This window comes from Alosa sapidissima, chromosome 14, assembly GCF_018492685.1.
Source record: "Alosa sapidissima isolate fAloSap1 chromosome 14, fAloSap1.pri, whole genome shotgun sequence".
Taxonomy (NCBI): Eukaryota; Metazoa; Chordata; class Actinopteri; order Clupeiformes; family Clupeidae; genus Alosa; species Alosa sapidissima.
The window spans coordinates 25,339,625-25,348,804 of record NC_055970.1 but is presented as its reverse complement, the minus strand read 5'-3'; the positions used below and the strand labels follow the sequence as shown (position 1 = coordinate 25,348,804).

General features: G+C 39.7%; 1 protein-coding gene across 3 annotated transcripts in view; it reads left to right on the top strand.

Moving 5' to 3' along the window:
* The first annotated feature begins 5,220 nt into the window (after positions 1-5,220).
* The window catches only part of zgc:92242 (uncharacterized protein LOC436899 homolog), a 28,283-nt gene continuing 24,323 nt past the window's right edge, over positions 5,221-9,180 (top strand). The window contains exons 1-2 of one of the 3 annotated variants that reach the window (XM_042062043.1): positions 5,667-5,817; positions 5,901-5,933. The gene's annotated coding sequence lies outside the window, so the exon portion shown is untranslated. Of the gene's footprint in view, positions 5,244-5,666; positions 5,818-5,900; positions 5,934-9,180 lie in introns of those variants that run through there. The other 2 variants (XM_042062047.1, XM_042062045.1) reach the window with 2 other exon arrangements.

Genomic DNA, 9,180 nt, shown 5'->3' with positions numbered 1-9,180 from the left:
ACCTTATTTGTCATTTCCTGCCCTGCAAGGTTACGTCTGCAAAGATGTCAAACTCTCCTATCAGACTTCACTCTATATTTGTGTGTGTGTGTGTGTGTGTGTGTGTGTTTTGTACACAGCAGTCAGTGAATGATTGAGGATAGAAGCACGTGAGACACAGAAACTAGAAAGTCAGAGTGAGAGAGAGGGAGAGAGAGAGAATTTATTTAACATCATCTGAGAAATATACACTCTTAAAATGAATGTGTTGAAAACACAACAATACAACTTAAGTATAAGCACTCTTTTGATCCCATGAGGGAAATGTTGGTCCCAATCCGTGAATTAGTGAAACACAATCAGCACACACACAGAGAGAGAGGAAGCGCACACTAATCCCGGCGCAGTGAGCTGCCTGCTACAGCGGCGCTTGGGGAGCAGTGAGCGTTAGGTTAGGTGCCTTGCTCAAGGGCACTTCAGCCGTGCCTACTGGTCGGGGTTCGAACCGGCAACCCTCCGGTTACAAGTCCGAAGCACTAACCAGTAGGCCACGGCTGCCCACTTGCATTCTCTGTGTCCAGATAGGGACAACACAGATTGTGTTATTTCCTTTTTTTATTACAGTGCATGAAAATGCACTGTACTGTTCTTCCTAGGCAAGTTCTTCTTATTACAGTGCATGAAAATGCTCTGTACTGTTCTTCTTAGGCTTCTTATTATTATTCCGCTAACCACTTTTTCTGCACGCAATTTCTCTTGAACAGTTTAACTTAGAAACTTCATTCAAACTTTGTAACGTATGTCTTCAAACAGATCGGGTTGCTATGTCTTTTCAACTTTGAAACTTTTATACTTTTTAAACTATTAAAGAAAAACTTTTTAAAAATCCCCATAGACTTAACATTGCCGATTATGACATCATAATACGGCCATTAAGCAATTAGAATCCTATGGCAGGTGTTCAGGCCACCTGCAGCCTCCTTCTCTATTTTCAAAAAACTCCTGAAGACCCAGCTCTTTAGAGAACATCTCCTCTCATAGCAACACTTGCAACAAGTCTTACTGATCCTAGCACTCACCAGCCGTCTTAAACTGACAAGTAACTGTTAAAAACAGCACTCACTGATGCACTTATTCTTACTGTACTCTAATGTTTTTAAATTGTCCTAAAATTGTTGAGAATTGCTCTAAAACTTAAACTGTTTACCATGTTGTTAGTCGCTTTGGCTAAAAAAGCGTCAGCCAAATGATAGATAGATACTTTATTGATCCTCAAGGGGAAATTCAAGGGTCTCGGTAGCATACAGACATAACACAACATGCACTTACAGCAGAAGTGGTAAACATAAGTGTAAGTATAAACATATAACTAAACTCTACTGTACAATAAAGACAGTAGAAGATAAGACAGATAAGAAAACTAACAAAACTAAATACACTATATAAGTTAAATTAAGAAAGTCCAATGTGCTTGAGGGTGATCAAGCATAAGACGCTTGTAGTGACAGGGCCAGGACTGGTGATGTGCTAAAGGGAGTGAGTGTCATGGTGAAGGTGCAAAAAGTAGTCCAACAGTGCAACAGTGCAAGAGTAAGGTCTAGAGACCAGCATAAATAATATAGACAAATAGGGGAGTAAAGTGTAATGTAGACAAGGTAAAATAAAAAACTATTTCAGTGCAAGAACAGGTTGAGCTAATAGGGTTATAGCCATTCATTCATTCAGTATTGTATCAGAAGCCTTACCGCAGCCATTGATCATGTGTGCTAATATAGCATGAAAAAAACAGTAGAGAAAACATTAGGCTGTGTACAATAGTAGAACAGTAGTAAAACAGTAGTAAGCAGTAGTGGGCAGTTAGTACTCAAAAAACATGGACATGGAGAGGGTGGAGAGGCAGACAGACTATGCAGAGAAGTCTATCTCTCCTCTTCCCTTTAGTGAGGCATTGAACAGTTCAATGGCCCTAGGAACAAATGACTTCCTCAGCCTTTCAGTTGTGCATGGCAGTGAGCAAAGTCTCCAGCTGATCAAGCTCTTTTGGTTTTTGATTGTGTTGTAGAGTGGATGACATTCATTGTCCAAGATGTTGATCAGTTTGTTTAGGGTCCTTTTGTCAGATATTGAAGTGATGCACTCCAGTTCAGCTCCCACTACAGAGCTAGCCTTCCTTACCAGCCTGTCAAGTCGCCCAGCATCCTTCTTCTTTGTGCTTCCTCCCCAGCATACCACTGCATAGAAGAGGGTGCTGGCCACAACAGACTGATAGAACATCCTGAGGAGCTTGCTGCACACATTGAAGGACCGCAGCCTCCTCAGGAAGTACAGCCTGCTCTGACCTTTCTTGTAGAGTGCATCAGTGTTGGTTGACCAGTCCAGTTTATTGTCCAGGTGGAGACCCAGATACTTGTAGGTGCTTACCACCTCCACATTGACCCCATCAATGGAGACTGGTAGCAGAGCGGGCTTAGACCTTCGGAAATCCACCACTATCTCCTTGGTCTTTGAAGTGTTTAGTTGAAGGTGATTGAGTTTGCACCACTGCACAAAGTCCTCCACCAGGCTCCTGTACTCCTCCTCTTGCTCGTCCCTGATACACCCCACAATTGCAGTGTCATCAGAAAACTTCTGCATGTGGCATGACTCGGTGTTGTAGCGGAAGTCAGATAATGTAATGTAATGTAAAGACTACACATGTACATGACTACAAATGTAATGTAATGTAAAGACTACACATCCTATTCAACTGTTTCCTCTGCCCAAAATTGTTTCAAAATAAAAGTCCTCACTACAATAATCCACTGTTAAACAATGTAACCAATTAAACTACTGTACTTTTTACATTCAACTTTTAAACGGTCTACTTTTAAACTATCATTAAACTATCTATCTATTAAACTAGCTGTCTATCAACAACGTTTAAACTATCTACATTCAACTTTTAAACTTTTAAACTATATACATTCAACTTTTAAACAGTCTACTTTTAAACTATTATTAAACTATCTATTAAACTAGCTGTCTATCAACAACTTTTAACTTGTCATCAACTATGTCAACACTTGTCATCAACTATGACTCCTACCCACTGTAGCTAGTTAGCATGTTAGCATTGTTAGCATTTTTAGCAAAACTGATAAAAATGATTAGCTAGGTTAGCTATGGTTAGCATACTTAGCATTGGTAGCATGTTAGTTAGCATAGTTAGCATAACTACTAAAAATGATTAGCTAGGTTAGCTAAGTCACATGGTTAGCATACTTAGCATGTTAACATTGTTAGCATGTTAGTTAGCATAGTTAGCATAACTACTAAAATGATTAGCTAGGTTAGCTAAGTCACATGGTTAACATAGTTAGCATGTTACCATTGCTATAGTTAGCATGTTTAGCAAAACTGCTAGAAAACGTTAGCTAAGTAGCATGGTTAACATTGCTAACATGTTTAGCAAAACTGCTAGAAAACGTTAGCTAAGTAGCATGGTTAGCATCAGAGAGGGTTAAAGCGGAGCGAGAGGCGCAAACGTTCGACAATTTCCGCGTTCGATTATTGCAAGGGGGAGGGGGGAAAATCCCCCTTTATGCAGACCAGAGTAAACCCTCGCTGCACTAATGTCAATGGAGACTTGTGGAATTTTACCAATAAATTGGTCATTATGTCTTTCTGGATTTGTTGAGGGTTTTTTGGAAAATTTTGTCATAATCTGAAAGTGTTTGGGATCATTTCAAGCCTAAAAGTGTAATTTTTTAGCGTTCGGATTTGTAATAAAATAACTTAATATCAGACCATGCTGCTGCCAGTTTACTGTCCGGTTGTTAGCATGCTAGCTAGCCTCTTAGCTAAGGTAACATTTTAAACGGAGAAGTGTAATTTCTTTGAAATGACAACTAGCTGAATAACATTACTGACATTAGTTAAAGTGGATAGTTTATACTCAAGTGCATTTGCAACAGTATATTAAGTTTAAGCGAAGTCCTTCAACAACTAGTCACTTGTTAGCGCATAGCTGTATTGCCATAGCTACTCCCATCCACTTGTATAGCATTTTAAGCTAGCGTTAGCTAGCTAGCTAGCTCAGTTCACCTGACTAATTAAATTATTCATATCATGTCTTAAAGAATGATTCATTGGTATCATACATGATTATAGACAATAATACTGTGAACACAATTATGTTTATCTGTTCTTATTGCTTATTAAGAGAGAAAGTTTATTTAGTGACGTAAGGTGACACTCCCAATTATGCAGACCGGAACTGTCCCGTTTTGCTCCCATAGTAACGAATTACGTTGCTCTATCTTGCTAGTAATCAAGGATCTTTGTTAGCATGTTAGCATTGCTAGCACTGCTATAAAACATTAGCTAAGTAGCATGGTTAGCATAGTTAAAAATCTTAGCATAACTGCTAGCAAACATTAGAGCCATTCCCACTTTCAGTTATCGTCAAATATCTACCTATACACAGCCATTAAACTATTTAAATATCAACATTCATTAAACTTCCAGTCTGTCAACAACTTTTAAACTATTTACCTTCAACTTTTAAACGGTCTACTTTTAAACTATCTATTAAACTAGCTGTCTATCAACAACTTTTAAACTATCTACTGTCTATCAACAACTTTTAAACTATCTACATTCAGCTTTTAAACAGTCTACTTTTAAACTATCAACTTTTATTAAGCTATGCAACCACCATGTCTATCCTAGCATCACCGTAGTAACCATCTCTGTATTATCTGTTTTAACTATACATGATATTTTACATCACAACTTTAGCATTTTCATGCACTGGTAATTCCTTGGAATTGCATTTCTAGTTTGTTACACAAAATCTTTTGAAAATAACACAACTTGCGTTGAAAGCAGCACAATTTGTATTGTTTTCTTTAATACATCTCTGTGTCCAGATAGGAACAACACATTAATTTTAAGAGTGTAAATATGTAAAAAGAAGAAACCAAGAGACCACTTCACTCTGAGCGAGTCTCATTCTCTGTGTGTGTTGGTAGAGTGTGTTCTACCACATGTGTGTCCTGTGAGCTTAGACACATTCAAAACACTCTGGAGCTTGAGCTGTGGTCAGCGCTGAGATACATCTGCAACACTTGACTTTGGAAATGACCCATTTTGCCTGTCAGTGCCACAGAAGGGAGGAGCTCAGCACCAGGAGACACACACACACTCAGGATACTGCTGCAGCAGCTGCCGTCATGACCTTGGTCAAGTGCATGATGGGATACGTTGGGGTACCGCTACTACAGGTACGTTTACATTCATGAATTTACCTGATGAGTTCATCCAAAGCAACATAGAAATGAGCAAAATCATTCAAGCTGTAGTATAACTGGAGGCCTGTGTGTGTACGAGTACGCCCAGGCGTGAGTCGAGACCCTGACGAGCTTCTTGGTCATGGAAACGCTGACCTTTGAAAGAAGTGGAATAAATGAGCATATGGTGGTTCCCGTGTGTGACAGTGTCTCCTTGTTTCCCCGTAGACACACTTCAGCGTGTGACACATCAGCGTTAGTTGCACAATGAGTAAAATCCCAACTGTAAAATTCCAGCTGAACCCCTTGTGCAATCAATAAAACTGCAATGTGACTCCACCCAATTACCGTGTGGGTAAGAATAACACGTTCACATACTGGCCAGTCAAGTCTGACTCATGATCTCTACATTTCCCCATGACTAAACCAGTCTAAAGTCCTATCACCACAATACTGGTAATGGTATACTTGATGGCTTAGATAAATCAGGCCTACTCCACATAGACAAGACTCTTGGAGGAAGTAAAATCAATTATTTCAACTGGCTGTTGGAAGTGAATGCATTCAGGTAACAATATACCATTTTGGCAAAAACTGCAAAGGATACACAAGCATTTATGTATATTGTTTTCTTATTTATGTGTTTATCAGAAGACTGAGGGGCCATTTACACGAAACCGCCAGGTGAATTTTCTCTTACCGCTTCACATCTTTAACGACACTGGCAAGAAAAACACCTCGCGTGTACACACAGAGGTGTAACCGGCTAAATGTGCTGTAGCCTAGTGCATATGCCAGACCAGTCGATGGCGCCGCTGACGATAATTTCGCGTCAATCGCGTAGAAGAAAACATTGTTGAAACAGCTTGTTAAGCCAGAGAATGTCGAATAAGGGCTCTGGTTAAGCAGTTGCATGAAATAAGGAGACTACAGACAATTCGGTTTTCAATTCAACTGTTAAACTAATAAAGTTCGTTTTCAAGGTAGGCCTATGTGACTGCTATGTGAAATTTCAAAAGCTTAGCCTACGCATTGCATTAGGTCTGAGCACCACTGGAGAAAACACTAACATGCAGTAAGCTAATGTTTAACTGAGTTAAGCTAACGTGTGCGTCTAACTTAGCCACTAAAGGCTGATAGGCTACATTGTGCACATAAATCATGACCGGGGAAAGAAAAAACTTTTTAATATGATAAATAAATGGTTTGGTTTGTTTTGACAAGCAGCATGTCAGGACGAGTGCCATGGCTGAGTTGAGAGGTGGGGCTATGTCGTCATAAAGTTGCCCGGCTTCGCACCTACAGGCGTCTACACAGCGAAAGTTAGCCGGCGGTTTCAGTCTCCTAAACTGCCGGCGTCGTGTACACTCAAGGCGTAACCGTTAACAAAACCTCACAGGTTTCACAAAGCCCTCTTCAAGCCCCGATGGCGGGGTCGCCGTGTAAACGAAAGGCACTTATGATAAAATATTTTGTCGTCTTCCTTCGCAATCGTCCTCGTATAAACGGCCCCTTAGTTTAGGAGTTGTCATTTTTCCTTACTGAGGGGCCGTTTATACGAGAACGATTGCGAAGGAAGAAGACAAAATATTTTTTCATAAGTGCCTTTCGTTTACACGGCCACCCCGCCATCGGGGCTTGAAGATGCAAAAATCTGAAGACTCCTTCCAGAGTGTAGAGTTTTGAATAGGGCTGAAACGATTCATCGAGTTACTCGAATAACTCGATTACAAAAATTACTCGAGGCAAAAACCCTGCCTCGAAGCCTCGTTAAATTCCTATGACGCGCACTATACGCGCAGGGATCTGATTGTTCCACACGGACCATTGTTCAGGAAGCACACCATAGCGCGTGAATCGTGATGCATTCTGAATTTCGCTGGCGCGATGGCGGAGTCAAGATGTCCATAAATGGCAGAGAATGTCTAAAGTTTTCAAGTAAAGTTTTGGGATCATTACATACTCAAAAAGGAAAAGAACAAGCATCTGAACCGAAAACATCCACTCCATGCTTTTTCACCAAGCGTCAATAAAGTAGGCCATCTATCTAGCCTATCTATCATCTACGTAGCCTATAGCCTACATTGATGTTGGCTGATTTTAATCACATACTGTATTTGTAGCGATGTCGTGATATAATGTTTAGCTTTGATGTTTTTAAGTAGTAAACGTATTCCATAGACTGTATATATAGAACTCTATATATACAGTCTATGACTTATTCACGTTCAATTGCAAGACAGCTATGCTTAAAAAAGAACCCCTTATACACACATGCATGCACCCTCATTTTCCCTCACGCACCGCACCCGTGCACACATACACACACACACAGGTTGCTAGGTTACCATAGCAAATAGGCTCACCCCAGAAATATTTTTTTAGGTAGCCTAATAGTAAAATTATTTGTTAGTAGCCTAATGGTAGGCTATATTTTAGTAGCCTAATTGTAAAATTATTTAGCCTAATGGTAAATGCTGCAGGTGTAGAAATCTACATAAAACAGATATTTACTTTGATGTCAGGTCTAGATTACAGCATGAAACTTGTTGTGCATATTAATACATTAAATTGCTTTCCCTCTTCTCCCTCCCAGCACTTCACAACATAGTATGGACAGCTTTGTTCGCCCAGCTAAGTCATGCACAAAAGGCTGCAATTTTACAGAGAACATTTTGAACATTATTTAATTGTTGGCACTGGCAACTTATAAACACTAAATGGGTAAATAGCAATAAATGGGCTTAGTTTTGTAGCCTGATGTTGGAGTTAGAATAAATACCTCTGTGCCAATTGCTTGATCATTTTACAGCCATGTCATTTTGTTATGCATTATTTGTTTTGGTTGTTTAAAAATGCAAAAAAAAAAAAAATCTGATTAATTGATTAATCGATAAAGTGCTAGATTAATCGATTACAAAAAGAATCGATAGCTGCAGCCCTAGTTTTGAAGACGACCCGGGTTGCGTCTCCCTCTAAATGGCTAAACCAAAGATCCTTGATTACCTCTCTGGCGAAACTGTCAAATTAGAATGTCTGCACGTGACGTACCGGGGTTCTATCACACCACCACCCAGCAGTCTGGAATGCATATCCAATCGAATATCACATACTCTTGCGTCTTCATATTAACAAAGATTTCCCCCTGAGAATGCTCGTCTAAACGCGAATAAAAAAATGAAGACGAGACACCACTTCTGCGTCTTCTCTTTTCATCGTCACCGTTTAAACGTAGCCTAAGAGTAGGTCTGAAAGGCTTTGTGAATAACTTTTAAGAGAAAACTCCTAGCTAAAATCTTTTAGTGCGATTTAGGAGTACTCCTAGTGGTAAGATAAAAGGCTTTGTGAATACGGCAGGTCATTAAGCTCAACATTAAGAATGCCGGTGGTACCAGTGAATCCTTTGGAATGGCTTTTTAAGGGAGATCTTTAAGATGTAAATTGTTTAATTTGCCTAACAAAAGAGACTGACTCAAAAGGCTATGGAAAGTAAAAGTAAAAAAAGGTCCTAAAACATCTATTTGTCCAGCTGTTATCCCAAGAAACTCAAACATAAACAAATAATCTCCAAAAGCCCTAAATGACAGTAAGCCAGTTATGCCCTATTACCCTTAAAACATCTCTTTTCAGCAGACACAAACTAAGAGGCAGTAGAGGTAAGATGTAGTTCAGGGGCCATATTCACAAAGCCTTTTATCTTACCACTAGGAGTACTCCTAAAAACTCCTAAACTAAGAGTGAGTCTTCGTTGCTATGGATGACGTCATTACTCATGCACGAACTTGCCTGAAGTGACCACCTTGATTGGCTGATGATTGTAACGCGGGAATGATTCCAAACGCGAAGAATGCGTGCGCTACACAAGTAGGCTAGTGCGAAGGACGGAAGATGATGAATAACTGAATAAAAAGGCCTAGCCTAAATGAATAAA